We start from the raw sequence: 24,747 nt of genomic DNA, 5'->3' as shown, positions 1-24,747 counted from the left end.
CTTTCTTCTGCCGGCCATTTTCTCTTTTTTTCACTGAATAATGGCTTCATCACGATTGTTCCAGAGAACAAAGTGTCCCTAACAGTGTACGGTCACGATTTCGACTTTATCCCGATGTTTGCGTTAGCAGAAACTAGAAATCATCGCAAAACACATTAAAAGTGATATTTTTCCTCTTTTTTTTAGGCGGTCATTGGACGCATATATAGTTGTCCATCCTAAACTGAAAAAGCCGTAAGTAACTATTTTATTTTTTTAGTGCTTATTTTTGATATTTTTCTAAAAAAGGTAAAGATTTTGAGTTAGCTTTGGAAGTTTTGGGTTCTTCTTTTATAAAATGGTTTCATGGAGGCAAGCGTCTTAAATAATTATGCATTTTAACTTCAAAATAAGTAGTGCGAAGTATTTTTTTATTTTTCAAAAGAAAAGAATAATAGCAAAAAATGCTTACAGCACAATGAGAGAGTTCTGTATTAATTAAAATCATATATGAAATTATGAATGACTTTTACTATTGTTGCTATCTGTTAATCTTTAGAAATCACGGGTTTTAACCCTTCGACGCAGATCGGACACCGGTGACCCATTTTTTTTCTGACTCTTTAATTACAAGCAAAAATATATTTTGATGTTCTTTAATTATAAAAATCACTCTATTAGTTTATAAAAAAAGCTGTTAGATTATCGAAAATATGTTTGTATTAAAAAACATTCGTATCGTTTGTATTAAAATGTGTTAAAATTTCAATAAGGAATAACCGTTTCTCTTTGATCTAAATAACTGCTAATAAGTGCAAATTCAAAAAATTATTGTTTGGGAGTGAGCCGTATTTCTAAGAGTTTACATTTCACGCAGAAAAGGAAGCGAAAGTTTCATGCAGTATTTCATAACTATGAGTTATTAAAAAGGTTAAATATTACATTTTCTCTTATTTTCACCAAAATTACACAAAATAATGAATAAGTATGAAAAATATGTTTAAAATATTCTGCGTCAAAGAGTTATTGTTGTATACATTGATAAAAACACGAGCTTTGTTCCATCTGCCGAAAGCAAATTGCGTATGTTTAAAATCTTCCTAAAGAAAATTTTAAAAAAAGAAAGGATTAAAAGAAAAAAGAAACAAACAAGCATAAAAAGTGATATTTTCTCCCGTTTCGGTGATCATTATACGCATATATATTCACAATTAAAAAAATTGTTCTGACCCATTTTATTTTTCTAATGAACGGTTTCTACTAATAAGACTGAACGATGTTTCGTACCAACCTCATTCATGTCTTGATTTTTTTCTTTAAACTAACCTCAGTGGCTTTGAAAGATTAAAAATGTTTGCTAAATTTGCCCCACAGTACCATTTTAGCCATTTTTTCTTCTTCTTCTTCAAAGGAAAAAAAAAAACCTTCGGTGTCAAATTTATAATTGTTCTCAAGGTCTAAATTCTTAGTCACATATCAAACCTGTTTGGAATCTTCATTTTTAAAGACATTTGACTAAATTTATAACTGTATCATTAAGATGGAAAATGGGACTTACTATAGGAAGTCATCGGGACTTATTAGGTGGTGAGGGGACTTGTTTAGGTTGTCAAAAGACATGGCCTTACGAATGCGTTATTCTCATATAGTTTAACAGTAAATGAAAATCCCACATTACAATCACTACTGTTCTGCACTTTTCACATCCCTCTTCTATACGATAACCATCGTTTCGATTGCTTTTTAAACAGCGAACGAAAACAAGTTTCCCAAAGACATTGATTTGAAAGAAGGTGAAAGAAAAAAAATGACTTGACTTTTTAGCTTTTTGAATCTTATCATGCATAAGCATATAGCATTTTCTAAACTGTTATTCGCAGATGTTAAAAAGAGGAGTCAATATTTTTTGGATGCAGCCATATGGTTTAAGAACTTCACCATTCAGCGATGCTCATATCTGGCTGAAGCAATCTGACATAGGCTTCATCGGGAACAACCCCTCTCACACCTATTGTGCTAGGGCCTCATTCCTCCCTCTTGTTCGACAGGGGCATTTTGGATCACTTATCGAATACTTATCGAAATTTCAGTCTCTTATTTTTTTTTTCCTTCGCCTTTTTTGAGAAGTTGAACAGCCCAACGTTAAACATCTGTTATTGAAAGATGTGTAGTGGAGATTAATTGATGTCGGGCGGAGTATTTTTCATGTTTATTGATTTTACTGATCTGTTTTGATTGGTAATGAACTAAAGGTGGAGATTAGAAGAAATTGTAAATCAAACATTACCGATAAAAGTATGGGAAATTGATTTCTTCGATTTCTAGATTGATAAGTACACATTTGTTTTGCGTTTATGAATTCATATAATTTGGGTAAATTATCCCATCTATGTGATAAGTCTTGCAGTTTTGGGTCATTGATAAATGGTAAAAATAGTCTGGTTTTATTTTTAATTATTTTGTACTAGTGTGACATAACAGAAATGTATTACTTCGATTTTCTAGAAATGGAAGCTTTACACTTATGTTACGTTATATTTTCTAGAAATCAAAGATATACACTTGATAAATACATATTTGTTCTGCGTTTCTGAATTCTCATAATTTGTGTAATTTATCTCATTTATGTGTTAAGTTTTGCAGTTTTGGGTCATTGATAAATGGTAAAAATTATTTGGTTTTATTTTTAACTATTTTGCACACAACATAAGTGCATATCTTCAATTTTCTAGAAATCAAAAATATACACTTATGTTATGTTATGTTTTCTTTAAATCAAAGATATACACTTGATAAATACACATTTGTTTTGTGTTTTTGAATTCATGTAATTTGGGTAATTTATCCCATCTTTATTCTAAGTCATGTAGTTTTCAGTCATTGATAAATGTTAAAAAATCTGGTTTTATTTCTAACTATTTTGTATTTTTTTTGCATAACATAAGTGTATATTTTTAATAGCACAGGTAAAGGTATGGAAAATTGAATTTTTTCGAGTCCTAGACCACGTCATCGACTATTGCTAGTAAAAAAAAAAAAAAGAATTCAATCGCTAGTTACAAAAAAATTTGGTAGTAACAAAAATTACTAGTAACTTCTGATAATATAGATTTTCGATCGTTTCGCCGTCGTTTCTCACGCGATTTTTGAAATTCGGATATTTTTGATGCGACACGCGAGTTTCGAATTAGAGCAGGGCTCGAAAAACAGCCCGTCCTCGGCGATCAAAAATTCCCCGCGGACAACAAATTTCTCGAATCCAGCGTCCGCGCGGACGGCCATTTTCCCGTTAATGTTCGTGATACATTTTCAATTTTTGTTATCTTACAAGAGTCTAGCGCCTCACTTCTAAAATAACCCTCTAATCTCGAAATACAGCAACATACTGCTCATGGTGGAATTGATGTTTTCTCTGTCTGGGAGTACTGCAGCGGTTGAAAGGGGCTTTTCAGCAATGAACTTACAAAAAAAACAAAAAACAAAAAACACATTACTTACTGGTCTTAAACAAGAAGCGTTAAACGCAATTATGAACATCTACCTAAATGGAAAACCCCTTTCAGATTTCTGTGCAGAAACCTCTGTAAATCATTGGCTTGATTGTGGAACTGGCAAACGTCATATTTGATTCATTTAAAAAACGCAGTACCATCGGATAAATTGTCATGATAATTGACAGATAACTTAACCTTTGTTATTTAAATTATTTCGTCAAAGAAATAAATTATTTCATAATAGAAATACTAAGTTTTACTATTAGTAACCTAGTATTTCTTCTATTACTGTATAATGTAATCCTAGTATTTGTAATCCTAGTAACAACTAATTCATTGTGCAATTTATATAAATGTTTGTAATAAATAAGAGAAAATTATATTTTTATTTATTTAGAAGCGACGGGTTAGTTTCAAAGGAGGACGGGTACATTGTTGGACAAGCCGTCCTCGGGGACGGGTAAAATTTCTGAGTTTTTTCGAGCCCTGAATTAGAGTTAACACATCTTTTCGCTCTCGATTAACGACGATTCCATCATAAATCTTCATTGTTTTCCGATCATTTTTCGATATTTATAAATCGGTTTTATCGGTGATTTCCACATGAATTTTCAAACTTCGGTATTTTTAATGTCATGATATTATGAACCCAAAATTCGAATTTAAGTAATCACTTTTTTATGGGCATATTATATCGTTAATCCACGTCGTTTTCTCGGCAGTTATTTTACCTATTTTTCATTTTTACAGCGCTTTTTATGGTCATACGAAATCCGATGTTTTTAATACAATCTTATTTTGGCACCCGAATTTCGAATTTGAGTAATCACTTTTTGACGCACTCAATTCGCGACTATTGTTACAGATAGTTGTTTTACTTCAGTCCAGCGATTTTAAAATCTTTTTTAAAATATTTTTTATTTTAAATACGATATTTTAAATACCGAATTTGAACACCACGCATTTGAGCATATAAATTTTCATACAAGTATAAATGCTACATTCAATGTGAATAGACTGTTATTATTAAAACTAACCTGTCAATATTAATAATAACCAAATATGCCGGTTAAAGCGAATAATTTAAGCAACTTTATCACATTAACCGGCTACTATTAATAATTGCCAAAGAAGTTTGGTCAATGTTCAATGTTATTGGGGATATTTCCGTATAGTGATCTGTCACGCTAAATACAATCACGAAGGTGCTAAATTTATTTTTAAAAAACATGTAAATGTTTACCGGGGGTTGACTAAAAAAAGCTGTTATTATTAAATTTGATCTGTTATTATAATAACCGAATTTATTACTTTAACCGCAGCACATATGCAAAGAGGCTCACCCATGTCCCAATGCCATACAAACACCTTTTAATCACATTGACCCAACTTCATTGGTTATTATTAGAGCCCGAATTTTGATTACCTAAAAACTCTCAACTAATGCCCTTAAAAAGTGCAAAAAATGCCCTTAAAAAGTGTAAAAAATGCCCTTAAATGCTCTAAAAATGCGAAAATTGAGCTAAAAATGTTGTATGACATGGCTTAAATAAAATAAAAATTTTGAACAAAACAATGTTTTACTCTTTAAAACTATTATGAGTCATTTAAAAAAATATAAAGCGATGCAATAATTTTTCTACGTTCATTAAAGTTTGATGTTGTTGTTGTTGTTAATTTACGTCGCACTAGAGCTGCACAATGGGCTATTGGCGACGGTCTAGGAAACATCCCGGAGCCATTAAAGTTTGAAAAATATGTTTTATATCCTAAAATAACAACAACAACAAAAAAAAGGAAATTTTATTGACTCCAAAATTTTCATTTTGTATAGAAACTTTAATGAATATAACAACTTCCATCTCATAATATTACTAAATATCAGAATTACATTGGATTATTAAACGATTTTCGATATTTTGAAATGTAAACCAGCGTCTCTTGTCTGAAAGTAAATTTTTATACCTGGAGAAGCTTCCTTCAACGTCTACTGATGTTATTGGTGCGTACTTCAAAAAGACGGTCTTACTTACTGACAATTCTTCTTCAATTTGAAAAGATGTTGCTTCACCTGTTAATATCCTACAGATTTTCTTCATTGTTTGGAAGCCAGTGTTCTTCTCCAAAACTTTGTTCAATTCAGCTGCTACACTTTGTGTTATCTTTCCCCTTGCCTTTTGCAACATTTGACTCACTACGTCAATATAATTTATTGCATCGCAAAGTTCCAATTCTTGTTTCTCCAAGCTTGTAATTGTCGAGGACACAATATCAAAATTAGACTTGATAAATAATAAGTTTCCTTCGATTTTATCAGAGGCCAACACGTTTTGCTTCTGAATCAAGACAAATTATAAGACAAATCTTGCATTTCATGTAATAAAAATGCCCCAAAGAATAATAAAAATTGGAAAAAATTAACAAAAAACTTAAAAAATGCTTTAAAATGCAAAATACGCCCCAAAATTAAAAAAAAAAATGCTCTAAAGGACAAAAAATGTCCAAAAATGCAAATGTCATCGAAATCCGGGCCTTAGTTATTATTAATAATAACCGCTTAAAGTTAATAGTTTGCGATATTTCTCACTTTGACCGAAAGAAGAGGTTATTATTAATTTTGTCTAATTAGAATTAATAATAACCATATTTATTGCTTTAACCGTAACATAAATACTTAAAATTTACCATTCAGTGATCGTCTTATTACAATAAGTCACACACTGTAATGATGTTAAATTGTCTGCATCACATCGGGTAGTGCAGTACAGCTTTAAAAAAATGCTCGTATGAACTCTGATTTTGTTAGTACTTTTTTTTAGCACTAGCAAATTTTGCAACTGATTTTTAAAAATTAAATCATACTCCGTTTTAGACTGAAAAATGCACATTTGTTTGATATTTTAATTCATTTTCATTCATTAAGGCAATTTTTACCTCTCTGTATGCAAGTCAAGTCTTTCTGCGTCATTAATAAGTAACAAAACTAATCTAAATGTATTTTTAATAAAGTAATTGTGTATAAATTTAGCGTAAATAATCTACTTTCATGAAATATAAGGTATAGATAATCGTTGAAGACGAGTAACATTAGTTCGGTTTTTAAAATGATAAATTCTAATTCATTCTAATTCCACACACTTGAATTCAAACTGTTTGGGCTCTTTTCCTTAGTGAGTGTTAAGACTCTTCTATGTGGAAAAGCGAAAAAAAAACTATCTAGTTTTATTTTTATTAATTAGTTGTTAAAAGATTTTTTCTTTTGGATGAATTGATATAGGTAGTGAATAAAGGAAATTAAGTGCAAGAAAAGAGAGGAAGGGAATCAATAAATTAGCGTTATTAATTTTATAATCTCTTATATACAGCTTTCTTTACAATTAATTTCTTAGATTTTGAAAACTTCTATTTTTATGGCTTAAACTATTATTTGAGATCTCTACTAAATTATATTCTTATAAATATTTCGCAACTTTTTTTTCCAAGAAAATTCTAAAAATATTAATTAAGAGTGGACTTTATAGAACATCCTTAAGTAAAAGATTGGATAAAAATTTCAAAAAAAAATTTAAAATTTTCCATTTGATCATTTTTAACTTGTAGCATAGTTTCATTCTATTCTTTGTCAGTGAAATAAATATACCCCGAATCTCCTCTTATAAACTTGCTTTATTTTTGAATAACTTTTAAGGTCGATTGAAATTTGACCAGATGCATGACGTTAAACACTATGAAATGTTTAAAATCCACTGTAACTCTGATATTCGTATTTTTAATTTATCAGTTCTGTTCAAGAAGTGCTTCAAAAATGTAATAAAAAACGAACACTTCCCTCTTTATATTCTGTTTCATTTGAAATATCATTACAAATCAAACACATTTACAACTGACACAAGGTTCTACTTCTAAAGGTTCAAAGGTAAATAAAATATTCATATTATTAAAGTTTTTCTTCATATTTTCTTACTTTATATATTTCTCCATAATACTTATTATTCTTAATCTACTTTATTTTGCGACTCCTAAGCGATATATTTCTCCCATATACAGTGCTTTGCTCATAAAACCCAACTATAAGTTGAATATTCACTTATTTCACTTATTCACTCATTTTCAAAGTATTCCTGTATATCATTCTACTTTATATATTTCTTCATAGTACTTATTATTCTTAATCTTCTTCATTTTAAGACTCAAAAACTGCATATCCCATCCATATACAACATTCCTAAAACTCACCTACAACTCGAAAACTCCCATTTTCAAAAATATTACTTCATATTATTCTACTTCACTTATTTCTGCATAATACTTATTATTCTTAATCTACTTCATTTTAAGAATACTAAGTAATGATATTCCACTCATACACAGTGCGCATTCAACCTACCTATAACTTGAATACTCATATTTTCAAAGTATTTTTTCATGTTTTTTTTTCCTTCGTATGCTTATTCATGTTTATACCATATATTTCTTCTTATTATTATTATAGTTTATGTATTTCCTCTTATAATACTATTTCATTTTAAATGTAATAAGCTGTATAGTCTACCTATAAATGATCTAATGCTTACTCAAATGCAACTTTCTTAATTCGAATTATTCCCTGTATAGGCCACCTATTTAACGATCTAATACTTACTCATATACAAATTTCATAATTCGAATTATTCTCTGCATAACCTACCTATATATCGGTCTAATACTTACTCATATACAACTTTCATAAATCGAATTATTCCCTGCATAACCTAGCAATAAATCGGTCTAATACTTACTCATATACAACTTTCATAAATCGAATTATTCCCTGCATAACCTGGCAATAAATCGATCTAATACTTACTCATATGCAACTTTCATAAATCGAATTATTCACTGCATAACTTACCAATATATCGATCTAATACTTACTCATATACAAATTTCATAATTCGAATTATTCTCTGCATAACCTACCTATATATCGGTCTAATACTTACTCATATACAACTTTCATGAATCGAATTATTCCCTGCATAACCTAGCAATAAATCGATCAAATACTTACTTATATGCAACTTTCATAAATCGGATTATTCCCTGCATAACCTACCTATACATCGATCTAATACTTACTCATATACAACTTTTATAAATCGAATTATTCCCTGCATAACCTACCAATAAGTAGATCTAATACTTACTCATATACAACTTTCATAAATCGAATTATTCCCTGCATTACCTACCTATATATCGATCTAATATTTACTCATATACAGCTCTCATAAATCGAATTATTCCCTGAATAACCTACCTACATATCGATCTAATACTTACTCATATACAACTTTCATAAATCGAATTATTCCCTGAATAACCTACCTGTATATCGGTCTAATACTTTCTCATATACAACTTTCATAAATCGAATTATTCCCTGCATAACCTACCTATATATCGATCGAATACTTTCTCACATACAAATATCATAATTCGAATTATTCCCATTTTCAAAGTTTTTTTTCCTTCTTTTGCCGAGGAAATACTTTAATAAAAAAATAAACTTTGCCTTTTTTATATTCTATTTCGTTTTAAGTATCATGAGCTGTATATCCACATAAAACGAACACTTCCCTTTTTAAAGTTCATGGCTTTTTCAAATTTGTTTCTTTTTCACTGTCTTTTTCCTTCTGAGGCAAGTTTTAATCCCTGCCAAGATATAATGAAATGAAAAAAAAAAAGCAAAATAAAGAGAAACTGACTCTATTCTTCGTGGGAAAACATAAGATTTTTTTCTTTTTTTTTAAAAAAGGAAAAAAAGAAAGAAAGAAAAACCTCTGAAAAAGGTGAGTAGTCGTGTAGGTCCCGATGAAGTGTCCCGTCGCGCTATTCGGAATCCAAAGAATTTATGCGATGCTTGTTTTGATCACGTCACCATCCAGAATTGAACCCAGAAACGTGAAGGGCGAATTAGAAGAAGGCTTCTTTTAAATTAAAAGAAATAAATTACTTTTATTCTAAAGAATAACCGTTGACAGTTGGGTGTATTTAAGGGGTGAGTGATAACAAGTACTGTTGCTGGCACTCATTTCTTCTAATTTCGAAGAAAAATAGAAAGAAAGCAATAGCTTGCCTTTTTTTTTCTTCTTCTTTTCATCATCACTTATAATATTTTTTTTCTTCTTCTTTTCATCATCACTTATAATATTTTTTTTCTTCTTCTTTTCATCATCACTTATAATATTTTTTTTCTTCTTCTTTTCATCATCACTTATAAAATTTTTTTTCTTCTTCTTTTCATCATCACTTATAATATTTTTTTTCTTCTTCTTTTCATCATCACTTATAATATTTTTTTTCTTCTTCTTTTCATCATCACTTATAATATTTTTTTCTTCTTCTTTTCATCATCACTTATAATATTTTTTTTCTTCTTCTTTTCATCATCACTTATAATATTTTTTTTCTTCTTCTTTTCATCATCACTTATAATATTTTTTTTCTTCTTCTTTTCATCATCACTTATAATATTTTTTTTCTTCTTCTTTTCATCATCACTTATAATATTTTTTTTCTTCTTCTTTTCATCATCACTTATAATATTTTTTTTCTTCTTCTTTTCATCATCACTTATAATATTTTTTTTCTTCTTCTTTTCATCATCACTTATAAAATTTTTTTTCTTCTTCTTTTCATCATCACTTATAATATTTTTTTTCTTCTTCTTTTCATCATCACTTATAATATTTTTTTTCTTCTTCTTTTCATCATCACTTATAATATTTTTTTCTTCTTCTTTTCATCATCACTTATAATATTTTTTTTCTTCTTCTTTTCATCATCACTTATAATATTTTTTTTCTTCTTCTTTTCATCATCACTTATAATATTTTTTTTCTTCTTCTTTTCATCATCACTTATAATATTTTTTTTCTTCACATTTTTGTTAGCGGGCTTTAATGTATTCGAGAGTAAAATCTTGCAATCGAAATAATTTTAACCACTTTCGCACATATACAAACTAAAATACCTAATTCTAAAAAAGGAAAAAAATAATGAAATAAAACAAAAAATTTCTTTTTTCAAAAAATTAAGTTAATTTTCAGTATTACAAAGATTTAAATTTATTGTCTTAATTTTGTACTCCATTGAAATAGTTTAGCGTGCTTGCTCGTTGATTTTTTTACTTCGGCTATTTAAAAGTCACTGTGCGTCGAATTTCAAAGTTGCGGATTAACACGAACTAAATTAATTAGCCATTAACAAAAATATTTTAGAGCATTGATTTAAATTTTTATCGATTTCAATGTAGATCACTGACATATTAGTACAAATCTGCAAATTGACAGATATTTCATTACCTTTTTTTTTGGAAGAAAAATAATAATTTCCGCAAGGTGCTTGTGTGACACAAAAAGGACATGCATTTTCATCTTTCAGTAGTTCATACAGTTATAATTCTGGGAACAATAACTGTATGAACTGTGTTTTCTTATGTTAGACAATAATATTTAAAAAAAATTGTCTTTGAAAAAAATTAAATTGTTCAGTCAATTCATGCTTGTGCATGAAATGTTCTAAGTTTTCGTTGCGGGTGTGACTTGTATGCTCAATAAAATAATGACATACAAATAATATTTACTACTCTGATTATTTTTAATTAGCACGTTAATGAATGATACAGTAATAACATCAAAAGGTAATAATATTATGTTTCTTTCCTCTCTTTCTGATTTCGTGGCTGTAATTGTTTTTCTCTACTGCAAATTTTCTCTCTCCTTGATTTGTCTTTTATTTGTAGATTGTGCATATTTAAGGGATTTTCTTTAATCTTTTTACAAATTGTTAATATTTATCATTGAAATAATTTCAAATTTTTAATCTTGAAATCGTTAATCATGTTAAATTTTGTTTTATTTTAAACTCCATGTTTTATGTTAACTTAGTATCGGAATAACAGTTTAAATTATTATTCTTTTCTTATTCCTTGTTTTCTTTTTATTTAGTTTGATTAAAAAGAGAAAAAAAATCTGTCCCCATTATCACATTTATTTTTTAAAATTAAAAAATAAAATAAAAAATGCCTTATAATAGTGAAATTTTATATGTGTATTAAAAATAAAATTGTTTTGTTTGCTTCAATTTCAATAGATTTCTTACCTTTTAAATTATTTTCTTACTTCATATATCATTTACGAAAAATGTTTTTTCAGTAGACGCAACAAATTATCAATACAAACTGAAATAATGAAGTGCCCACAATGTCAAGTGCTCAAATGTGATTTTTTTCATAAATTTACATCATAATTTGCTTATATTATATTTCTGTTCAATTTAAAAAGATGTTGCGTCAGTGACTTTAAATAAATGTCACGCCCATGACAACTATAAGACATTAAATTATTATTTTGTTCATGTAATTGTAATTTAAAGTATCTAAATAAACTGTTTTTGAACACCAAGTATCAAAACTTACACTGTGGCCACGGTTTCTTAGCACTTAAATATTCAGAAATATTGAATTTCTTTTTAAAAAAATTCCTCCATTTAATTAGTTTTATAATGTTATAATCCAATCAAACTCATAATACTTACCAATTATTTTAAGGATAATGCATTAAAAATATCAATAAACATTAAGTAAATTATTTTCATTCTATAATTTATTTTCAACTGCACCAAATGCTCAACTCTATAGATACTTAAATCTTAGCACAGCAAAAGCAATTTGTCACGGAAATTAAAAGCTATTTTAAAATGATAATCATAATATAATGGTAATATAATAATAATAATGAATAATACTAATAGTAATATAATAATAATGAATAATACTAATAGTAATATAATAATAATGAATAATACTAATAGTACTATAATAATGATAATGAACAATACTAATAGTAATATATCGAAAATGTAATGGCATGTCTTCGGGTCATCCTCAGGTATGTTTGTCAGACCATCACCAATACCCATTGTGCAGCTGCTATTAAAAGTTCAGAAAACAATCAAAATTAAATGAAAAAAATCGATGAAAATAATTAATGTTGTTTCCTTAAAAAAAAAAAGAATATTGAAAAGATTTTTGTTAATTTATAGTAAAATTGATGAAATTTTTTGTAAATGCAACAAATGGTTAAATAATTCACAATCTTTAATTCGAAATTACAACTAAAAAGACAACACATTATTGAGTCTCATTGCATTTTATTTCAACTGCTTTAAAAGGTTATTTAAAGAAATTAGTAAATTAAAATTATTATTTACATAAAACTGAAATTGATAGAATTAAATTTTTCTAGCATGGCCAATTTCTTGGGTTGTGCAAAATGCATGTATAAAGTACTACAGGTAAATTCCTTATTTTTTAAAAGTACTTTTGCTAAAAAATGTGTTAATTCAAGCGTAAAAAAATTGTAAGAAAAATTTTCGCTGATTTGAATTTTGTAAAAAGGAAGAAATGCATAATATAAATTAATTTAATATTTATATCTTATTGTTAGTATTTTCTTTTGGTTTTTTTGCCTTAGGAATTTTACAGTTCGTAACATTCTTTTATTTCAATAATTTAACTAAAAAAAAATATGGGACAGAAACTTCACCCAACACTCTTAGAAAATGTAAGTAATTCTTCAAGTTAAATTCAGGAATAGTGCTGCCATCTATTAGCAGCTGGCGTAACTTTTCCTTCCTCATCACTCAACCAGTGCATGCAATCTCGACAGGTAGGCAAGAGCTTCCCATTCTCGCATACAATCCAATGAACATGAAGAAAAAAACAGCATGTCGCCCAAAAAGTCATTTCTTCAATAATGTATCCATGTTGTCAGACTTCGGGGATAAATGAAAACTGGTGGGTGACAATTTCCTTCCTTTTCTCATCCTTTAGAATATTCTTTTGTCCAGCCACAAAAGCTCACCGTGTTGAAAAACAAGTCCCGTGACTTTTTTGTGACCCCCCTCTTTACTCTTTGATTTAGTATGATCGCTGGGGCACACTGGGGCGAGAGAATATCAGTCTTTTGTCAAATACCCGTCTGTGAGGTCTCTTCTTTTGCTAAAAAAAGGGACATTCTTTCTTTTGCAAGTGGCCATGTTCGAAAGATCCGGGTTTTGGTAGCCTTGGTGAGATATTGGTGAAATGTCTTGACGTGTCTTGTTGTGAAGCATGTGATTGAAAAGATGGGGAGGAGGGCAGAAATCACTAGAGGTGATTGCCCCGGCTTTTTCTTTCGATGATAGAACTCATTTGGAATTTCATTATTGTCCAGGCAAGCGTGATGGGTGTAAGATAGATTGGCTGTCAAAGAGAATGTGGATTCAGATGTTTACTTTTCACTTCTGTCAAAACTTGGATATTTTGGAACCTATGGGGTTGTAAGGGAATTAAAATAGATTTTTTTTTTTTTTTTTAAATCCAGTGTATAAAACATAAAAGCCAGCTTGGAAAAGTATGAAAATTTGTAATCACTTATGAACGATTCTTCTTATTTTTTGATGAAATGCGATATCACCTGAAGTTTTTTTAAAAAATATTAATTACATTTTAATTATATGCACACAAAAAATCAATTCATACCAGTTATATGAAATATCCTTTTTGTATTTCGATCCGATTCTCATGCGGGGACGAAAAAAAGACGGGGTGGCAAAATATGATTGCATGCAATATTCTTCTTTTATAAAGAGAAATGGTGAAAAAAAGAGAAAAGTAAAAAGGACATAGAAACCGAAAAAAAAAATATGCATAGAAAATAGACATAGAAAAAAAATAGTAGTTAGGTGAATTCTTCTTTTTTCTTTTCGTTCCTATCTTAGAAAGAAATGGAAGAGAATACATAATTAACTTATGACTTTTTTTCTTTTCTGCTTCTTGCTCAAAAAAAAGAAAAGAATATTGGACCATTTTATTTTCATTTAAAATGTTGTTTAATGGTTGAATGAATGAAATATTAAAATAAATGTTGCATGTACAATAACAAAATTAGTGAATTTAATTATGAAATTTAAATTAAAGATTTGTGTAAAAGGAACTTATAAAGATTTAACTTGAAAATCTGTGATAGATCAAGTGTAGTCTACTATAGTCTAATCTTAGTCTGATGGATGATGACAAGACTTATACTTTTGCAAATACTAATTTATACTCAAATTAGTCCCTGTCATACAAATTTAACCCATTTTACAGAAAATTTCCTGACGAATTGTCTAGTTTTATCGATGTTGAGATCTATAGTTTTGCAAAGACAACATCATGAACACGTTAATCCTGGTTGCACGAATTTAATCCGTTTTACACCACATTATATGATAAATTATCTAATTTAATGCATGAAAAGACTTATATTTTCGAAAAAGAAAAAATTATGCACTAGATAATTATGGTTACTCTAGTTTTTAGCCATTGTACAGTACATTATATGATAAATTATCTGGTTTATTGATGTCTTTATCTTGTGCATTTTTGAAAAAGGCAAAATCATGCACAAAGTAATTCCAGTTGCACAAATTTAACCCTCCTTCACTGACATATATCGAATAGATAAAATCATGCGCAAGATAATTGCGGTTGCACTAGTTTTTAGCCCTTTTACGGTACACTATGTGATAAATTATCTAGTTTAATGGATATAATTATCTTGTGCATTTTTGAAAAAGGCAAAATCATGCACAAATTAATCCCAGTTGCACAAACTTAACCCTCCTTTTCTGACAATATATACAAATAGATAGTGAGACATATATTTGTACAAAGAATAAATAAAGCACGCATTAGTCTCAGTTGTACTTTACAGCCCATTTTATGACATATTTTCAAGTTTAATAAGTCTTATCAAAACTATTAGAAAAATCAAAATCTTGCAGAACTTAATCTCGGTTGCAGCAAAGTTGCCCCATTTTACAATACATTTTTATTGCCACTATTTTATTTGCCTTATAAAAATCTATTCTTTAGTTTATGCCTGCTATTTTATATAATTAAAAACAAAGCTTTTCTTTCTTTTCAACCTGCTTCATCTCATCAAAAATTAAGATTAAATAAAGGAAGATTCACCACGTGCAAAATTCCTCACCATACTCATAAAAGCGATTGACAGGCTTCTCATTCCCCCATAACATCCATAAGACATCCTGCTGAGCTCCACAAGACATCCAGAAGGAACACGGGCAATTGCCAGGCAACTAATAGCTCCTTTTTCCAAATTAGTGTAGACACGGTGGCATGAAATTAAGAGCTTATACTATTTTTATTATCTTCACAGTTAATGTTAGAAAATACACGAGGTACCCTGGTGTTCCAGGTATGCAATTCGAACTTCTTTTTCTTCTATTTTTTTTCTTCTACCTGGAACAGGTGTCGAAACTCTTAAATAAAAACCCGTCGTTGCTTCTCTCAAAAAAAAAAAAAAGAATTAGAATCCTCGTTGAGGGTGTTCTGATGCATTCTTAGCACGTGCGTGAATTGAAGAAGAAGAGGGGGGTCTTTCGAATGATGGAGCCATTCTATTACTCTGGAAAACTGGACAAATTTACGACGAATAATTGTGGGATATCCTACTGTTTCTTTCTTGATCGTTCACCGTAGTTAAAATTCGTTTCTTTTCTCTCCTTCAACTCGTATAGTAATTTCAGTTTTTTATGTATAAATTTATTTAGTTATTTCATTTATTATTTTATTTTTACTAAATCATTCTTTGTACGCGTAGGTATCGTGTGCCATATCAGGCGATTCTTCTCTTTTGGCTCCTCTACCGACCGAACTCAATTGTCAAAGGGGTGAAAAATACTAAATATGATTTTAATGGAATAAGTTGACTATTTTTAACCTTAATTTTTGTAGCTGATGGAGTGTTATAAAGTACCTTTCATCTGCATTTTCTTGGAACTACTCATTTCGACATAATATATAATTAAGTAGCGGGCTAAAAAACAAGGTTTTGTAAATGAAAAGTTAATTATTGAATTACTTTTTAATTGCAACTTCAGATTATTTTTAGTCATGCTTTTTCTTAACATGGTATATTATCTTAAAATTGAATATATTTATTACTTATTCCTATAATAACTTTTAACTTCCTTTTATTAATTAACCGATAATGGTCTTGAGCGACAGAGCTGCACAGCTATTGTCGATGGTGTGGGAAACAGCCCAACCGAATGATCTGAAGACACGCCATTACGATTTTGATCCTCTGCAGCGGGGATGGCCGATGACCTAACGTGAAGTAGAGCTCTTCAGGGTAGAACAGTTTAACGAGGACCGATACCGCGCACCCTCTGTCACTATTTAGGGTGATCAAAGTGGTCCACCACCCGCTTACTGACCGCAGCCAGCGATGCTTGACTTCGGTGTTCTGTTGAGAACAGCGTCATTACGATCAGTCCTCTCCGGGACTTAACGCAAAAAACGAAACATGTGTTTCATGCTGTATTTCATAACCATAAATTATTAAAAGGCGAAATCTATAATTATTTTAAATTAATACAAAATTATGAAGTATGAACAACGTGCTTTCTAAAAATTCTGCGCTAAAGAGCCTAGCACATAACCTCGGTCAACCTTTGAAGTATCTTTTTATTTTCATACATTTTATCTCCCGTAGTGGACTGATCGCAAAGACACGGTTCTCAATATAACACAGAAGTCAAGCATTACTGGCTGCTGTCAGTACGCGGGTGGGTGACCACTCTGATCAGTCTGCGTAAGTGTGTGTGGTATCGTTCCTCGTTAAACTATTCTCCGGTAAAGTGTTCTACTTGGTGGAACACTTTACCGGAGCTAGGGAGCCATCCCTTCTGGGGAGGATCAAAATCGCGATGGCAGGTCTCCGGATCATCCTCTGAGATGTTTCCCAGACTGTCGCCAATAGCCAATTGTGCAGTTCTAATGCGGAGTAGACAAATTACTTACCTACCTATCATGCATTTTATCTTTAGACAGCACAAAGATATTTATATTTATTGCTATACCCGGTCCCGCCCCCTATGGGGGCATCCGGGTATTAATATTTACAAAAATTATAACATGATGCGCTAAAATGTTCTTTATACAGATGAAAAGATGAACATGATGAGGTATATTGCGTTCGTCATATATTTCACTCTATTATTTGCACACGTTTCCATTGGCTTCTATTTAGGGAATTAGTTGGTTTTCATCTTAACTAAATTATTTCTGGTGTATTTTTTTCAAAGTGATCTTTGATGATTTCCCTTATACCCTCTTTTATCTTTTTTTGGTTCCAGTATTTCTTTAAATTTTCGTAGCTAAGATTTTTGGGAAAGTATAATTTTCTTTTATGTTCATAAGTTGGGCATTTTAGTAGAATGTGTTCCAAGTCGTCTGTAACTCTGCATTGATCGCAATTTAAAGGTTTATTATGAAATCTTCGTTGATAGTCTTTTTGTGTGCCGTGATTGGTTAAAAATTGGTTTATATAGAAGTCGCTATATTGAACTTTATAAGAGACCTCAGGTATTAAACTATGAGTATGTCTGCCCTGTGAGGTTGAGCTGTCCCATCTATTCTGCCATGTTATCACGTCTTGGTTTCGACATTCTAGTCTGAACGATCTTTTGGAAGGGAGATTGAATATGTCTATTTTTTCCTTTTCACATGCCTTTTTCGCCCACTTATCTGCTTCTTCGTTTCCCTTAAACCCCACATGGGCTTTAATCCAGTGTAAGACTATATTTTGTGTGTAATTGTTTTTGATTATAGTAGTCATGTAGTCACTATCGGCAGGTTTAGTTAAGGCTTGTATTCCTGAAAATGAGTCTGAGTATATTCTTATTGTGTCCTTAATTTCATTTTCTTTAATCCAGAAAATGGCTTGTAAAATTGCCCAAAGCTCTGCCTTGTAGACAGTGGAATTGTTACATAATCTAAATGTGTCTATGGGATGGCCGTCCATAAAAACTACGAACGCACATCCCACTCTAAATTCACCTCCAAAAATCAGTCGCGATCCATCAGTGATGATCCTGTATCAGTCGGTATGTTAAGTCTATATGGTATCTGGATATTTTCCACCGGGTGTTTTATAGGTAACTCCACTTGTTTGTCGATTTCTTTTTCATGAAGATAACAATTTGCGATCTTTGCCTCCGTCTTAACGACAATATCCAAGGGTATAGTTCCCGCCAATATCTGCAATGCATCTGTTGATGTTGTTCGATATGCTTTAGTTAGATTAAGTAGGGGTATTCTTTCAATTTTTCTTATTTTATTAAGTGTTCTTACATGATCGTTATACCAGACTTCTGCTCCATATGTTATGACCTTTTGCGTGCATTGTAAATATATAAATTTTCTAATTTTCGGAGTAAGTCCCCAGCCGATTCCCGACAGTCTATTGATTTTCATTTGGAAGTTTGTAATTTTATTATAAGTATGTTCGAGATGTGGGAGCCAGGACAGCTGGTTATTTAGACGAAATCCCAACTAGATAATTGTGTAATGTACTTTGACATTTTGTCCATTGAGCTTAACCGTGGATTTTCTTGTAATTTGACGACTTTTGGGAAAAGCGATAGCCTGGGATTTCCCTGTACTGAATTTCAATCCATATCTGGTGGCCCAGTCTTGATATTTGATTAGGATCTCTGTCATTTTGGGTCCCAGTCTATTCAATACTGTTCCAGTTATTGTGACCATAAAATCATCTGCAAAGGCTATTGCCGATTCCTCTTCTAATCTGTTCTCTTCGAGAATATCGTTGGCTATTAAAAGCCATAGGATTGGTCCCAGACTGGAACCCTGTGGCACTCCTTTTGTGATTTCGTGTTCCATAGATATATTTTTTGATTGATAAACTATACATCTATCAGTAAGAAAGCTTATGATCATCATCGTGAGAGAATAGGAGCAATTGGTTCTCACCAACTGTCTGCTAATTCCGTTCCAGTGGACACTATCGAATGCACCCTTTATATCGAGTGAAACACCCAGTGTGTATCTGCCTGCCTTCTTAGCCCTATCAATGGTATCAATTAATGTCTTCACAGCTGTAGTAGTCGACCTTTTCGTTCTAAATCCGTGTTGGTCTTTATGTATTTTGCCATTCGACTCAAGGAAATATATCAATCGGTTTGTTAGTAGTTTATCTAGGATTTTTCCCCACGTGGGGAGCAGAGAAACTGGCCGATATCCATCCAGTGGATGTGGATCTTTTCCCGGTTTCGGAATTAGTATAATCCTAACCTTCTTCCATATTTTTGGAAAATAGTTCAGTTCTAAACACTTATTCATAACGTTCTGAAACCAAATTGGCTGTAGTTTCCAGATAGCTTTGAAAATTTCATATGGCACCCCGTCAATTCCAGGTGCTTTATTATTTTTAATACTGCCAATTGTCGTTGATATTTCCGTACTTGTAAAAGGTTGTTCCAGATTATTATTAATTATTTCTGGAAATGATTGATCCACGATCTTGGAAAAATGAAAATTCAATATTTCTTCTATCGTTTCGTGAATATCTTTAGTATAGGTTCCGTCATTCTTTTTCTGCGGTTTCAACAAACCATTTCCCTTTTGCTATCATATATTCCGATCCGAAACAGTCCCGATTTGTGATCCTGGATAGATGGTCTCTCAGTTCCGTTGATTTTTGTTTTCTTATTTGACGCGTGTAAATCGACCTCTCTCTTTTGTATTCCATTTTCTTGAGTTGTCTAGTCGTCAGGTCCGTTTCTTTTACACAAAGATATATCCAGAGTAACAGCGGGATTCGAACCCGTAACCCAATACCTCCACACTTTGCGAAGCCATACCAATAAGCAAACTTGAATCACTGCAATCTTTTAATTACCGAAGGAAACTTGGGAGTGATTACTAGAAAACATTCGAATTTCTCCGGCAGTTGAATGTTTTCAGTTTTGTCTTTCCTTTTAGTGATTCGGTAATTTGTTTCTTCCTCTCTTAATTTATTTGCAACTCCCTAATATGTATGCTTTTAATTTCTTTTTTGAAAAAACAAAATAAAATATGTATCAAAGGTTGTTTTTTTGAAACACCTTATGTGTAACATATGCATGCGTAAATAAATGTTTAAAATTGGATTTTACTTTTGAAGTGTTTAAAAATTCAGTATTATGGAGATCTTTATCTCTAGTGTATTGTTCCTTTTCTTTTCTTTTTTTCCTCCAATTTTTAGATTATATTAATATCCAACAAAATGAAAGGTCTACGCAAAAGATTAAAACAGAACTGTCTAGCCTTTATCTGAACAGACTACAACTACAAATTCATATGGTCATTACTTTTAAAAATTAATTACAAAAATATTTCAAATAGGTTTTAGACCAAAATTTTGTTAAGATTTTAGAATTTTTCAAGCATTTAAATTTCTATGCATCAAAGTTACTCTCAACGGCATTAGGAATTTTTGGAAATTTTAAGTTCAGAGGAAAATTTAGAAAGTTAAAACTTTAGAACTAAAATGTTTAAAAGTTAGATCAAAAATATGCTTTATATAAACTTCGAAGGATCTTTATTTCTAAATTTGTCAGTCTATCACGAGACACAAATGCGAGTCTAGTCTCCGAAACTAAAGTTTCAGAAAGATTTCTTAAAAATATACCGTTTCATAATTAAAAGCACTTTAAGACATTTGATATTGAAACATTTTAAAACTTCCAATTTTTTAAAAAGTTAATATAGTTTTTACAGATGTTTTTAACACGTGTTAATATTTTTGATGAATTCAAAAAGGAGTTGATAATGCAGAAGTTTTAATTTTTCATAAAATATTTTATCAAACCAATATTATGTAACGTTTTGCATTGCAACCAGATCAAAAAATTTCAAAATTTACAAATGACTAAACATCAGGGAATTTTTTGTTGAATTTTATGACATATTTATTGACATCGGATACTTGTAAGTCTAGGTGAAGTAATTATATTCAACAATGTGATTTAAATTCAATTTAATTGGATACCTATATGCAACGTCATGCGTGTCTTTCGAATCTGATTGATTGACCTCTGAATCAGCAAATGCCACGATTTATTTAAGATGACGTCACTTGCATAATTTGTCAACTGTAAGAACTCCCCCCGCCACAAAGTCTGAGGCCGTCTGCTTCTATGGAAGCAAGAATAATGCATTTCAGGGAGGGTAGCTTCTCTTTCCTCTAGGGCTAACACAATAGACCGAAGAAAAAAATTCAGTTTTTTTCACCGACCCCACACCACGACTTGAAATAGCTATGGGTTCAGACGAATGGCAAGGGGAGTTCTTACTATAGACAAACTATAGGTATCCACTTGGAGTTTAAACATTGAGAATATTAAACATTACTGTTTTTGCTTTTGTAGGTATCAATGAGAAGTTGAATCTTCAAGTGTGTTCTACAAGGAAACTACAAGTCATTCCTATCTACAGTCTTTAAAAACTACGCTATTCTTGGAGCAGAATCTTAAATGTGAGTCTACGGGGTAGTTTACAGCTCTCCGAAGATGCGCTATGACGTCACCTGTTATCATAGGCTACACAATAAGTTACTTTATGCTTTGAAATGGACAAACTTTTTAAATTTACTAGATATTTAAGATTTTTTTTTGCTTTTTAGTTTAATTTGTTTACAATTAGTCAAATTATTATTTCACTTCTATACTTACTAGCAATATATATATCTTTTTAAATTAGAGATTTTTGGTTGGACAGTGATGAAACACAAGAGGCGTAACAATTTTATGTAAATTAACATTTTTTAAATTCTTAAACTTTAATTTATTAATTCGATTTCCTACTTTTTTATTTTAAGCTTTTTCGCCAAATGGATGTCAAGCGCGAACGAATATCAGCATGGCCAACTCTTGAAGCGACGTTGCACAAACTTTTTGCTTGCTTTCTGAAATAGTGTGAAATGAGGTAAATGAAACTTATTGTTTGTTAATAAGAATATTGTTTGTTATTAAATATTAATAAAAATCATGTCTAAAAATTGTAACAAATATACGTCTTTGTTTGCTTTTAAAGAAACTGATGAACGAATGATGAATTCCTTCTTGCAAGCGATTTTCTTCTACAGCTCTACAAAAGTAAAAAAATAAGTAGCATAAGACGTGTTATTTTTAGTGGTCCAATCAAATCCAATGTTTCGCTTCATAGTTTCTTTTTCCAAAAGTGAATGTTTTCCTTATTTATCGAAATAGGTCACAAAGTCTAGGATTCCAGTAAAACTGTAATCCTTTTTTTAATTATGACACGTATCGTAAGATAGCACGGATTAAATTTCTGCTAGACGAGTTTTACTTTTAAAAGCTTTTTATATTGGGTTGAAAGCATATTTATGTAATGACTAAATAAAACTGAACTATATGAAGTTGCGGATAAATACTTAAATCCCATATCGCAATGGTCTTAACTTGCAACAGAGTATAGAAGACCGGTCCTAAAGCCAGCGACAGCTTCCGATGTGAACACTCGGTGAAATTTGTTTTGAAAGTGTTGACCTCTTGACCTTACTTTCGTTTAACTTTTATTTATCCTTACTACTCGGAAAAGACCTAAGCAAAGGATTGTTTGATAGCGATCGTGTATAGTTTGTCTAAAAAAAGAACTCCTCCAGACATTCGTCTGAACCTGTGGCGGTGACTATGGTATCGAGGTATGACTATTTCAAGCCGGGGTGCGGGGTCACTGTTTTATACCGACCCATACACCACAACATCTTTGTCCATATTGTGATTAACTTGCTTGGTAATGAAGAATCTTGCCTGCTGGGCACTATGATGCACATTTAGCAATATCTGATTTCTTGGGAAACCATAATGAAATTGTACAAAATTATGATATTAAAACAGTTATCATTTTGTCCTTCAAGTTTGAAATTTTTTTTCATTGAGATTAAAAAAGCTTCACTGTTTATGAACAACGCAGTTTTGAATTTAATTTCAACGGAAAATAACTTTAATGCTCTAAATATATTACATTTGGAATGTCAATTGAATTGTACATTTTTATATTGAAGGATGATGTTGCTGGAATTAATTCACCGGAACTAGTTTTCACCCACAACAGGTAAGTGTGAATTGGAAGTCTCAAAACACCGTGACGAGTGTGAGGCGTAAAATTAAATGGTCAAAAATTAAAGTGGTAGACTGCCTTTCTGCTTTCTCTTTATTGCCCTTCACACTCGTTTCAGAACTTTTCGATTCAGACTTGCAAGGTTCTGTTGTGGAATAATGTTCTCGTACTACAATAGAAAACTTCCGTTAAATTATTGTGTATACAAACTTTCTACCAGAGTTGGCCGTTGATTACAGTAATCGATTACAACTGTAATTGTTTACAGATAATTACAGCTATGTAATCAATTACTTGTAATCACGATTACAAGTAATCACAACAAAAACGATTACGAGTAATTATGATTACAAGTAATCAAAATATATGATTACATGTAATCATGATTGCATGTAATTTGATTACATGCAATTTAATTACATGTAATTGTGATTACTTGTAATCAAACTATACGATTACAAGTTATTACGATTGTATACTATAGTCAAATTTTTTATGTAAGTATTCATGTGTTTACATATTTTTATGTACATAGAATGTACGCACGCATGAACGTACAATTTGCGATTCCTATACATACAATGTATGCACAAACGTTGTTTGTCGTACAATATTCATAATTATATTGTAATATACTTAATGCAATGCGCATATGCTTAGTACATATAATTATGCATTTATGATACATGTACGCATGTATGTTAGTTTGTACAAAAAGGCAACGTTTTGTATCTTTGTATACATAGACAATGTATGTATGAACGTATATGAAAATAATGTTTATGCGTTTGCATGCTTTTATGTACTTAAGTACATATATTGTATACATTTACGATAATAGCACGTATATACAATGTACGTATGTGTATAAAATTGTACGTATTTACGTACAATATGTAAGAATGTTATTTAAAGGTGCAATATATGCACATAGTTGTGTAAATAAAAAGCGTACATGTATACATGCATATTTATATGTACAGCGATATGTGCGCACTCAAAGTATGTACTTATGTACAACTTACGTATGTACTTGTATAACTACATACTTTGTTAATACTTATGCGCATGTAATGCATGGATGTACAAAAAAATAGTTATATGCACAATGCACGCATGTACATACAACGTATACATGTACATAATTACAAGTAATGAACAAATACATGCTCACATTGAAATATATGTAATTACAATATACACATACATTGTGCATACATTAAAAAATTTATGTGAGTAAAGTTATTAAAA

At 30.6% G+C, this 24,747-nt stretch overlaps 1 long non-coding RNA gene across 1 annotated transcript; it reads left to right on the top strand.

Moving 5' to 3' along the window:
* Nucleotides 1-23,597, top strand: LOC122269418 (uncharacterized). The gene is made up of 4 exons (XR_006225173.3): nt 1-234; nt 21,783-21,889; nt 22,232-22,338; nt 23,441-23,597. It is a non-coding gene; the product is annotated as an uncharacterized LOC122269418 (long non-coding RNA).
* Nucleotides 23,598-24,747: the final 1,150 nt, after the last annotated feature.

Source organism: Parasteatoda tepidariorum, chromosome 1 (assembly GCF_982258835.1).
Source record: "Parasteatoda tepidariorum strain Cologne lab strain chromosome 1, Ptep-v5.0, whole genome shotgun sequence".
In the NCBI taxonomy this organism is placed as follows: domain Eukaryota; kingdom Metazoa; phylum Arthropoda; class Arachnida; order Araneae; family Theridiidae; genus Parasteatoda; species Parasteatoda tepidariorum.
The sequence above is the reverse complement of the archived record's forward strand: the minus strand, read 5'-3'. Positions and strand labels throughout refer to the sequence as shown.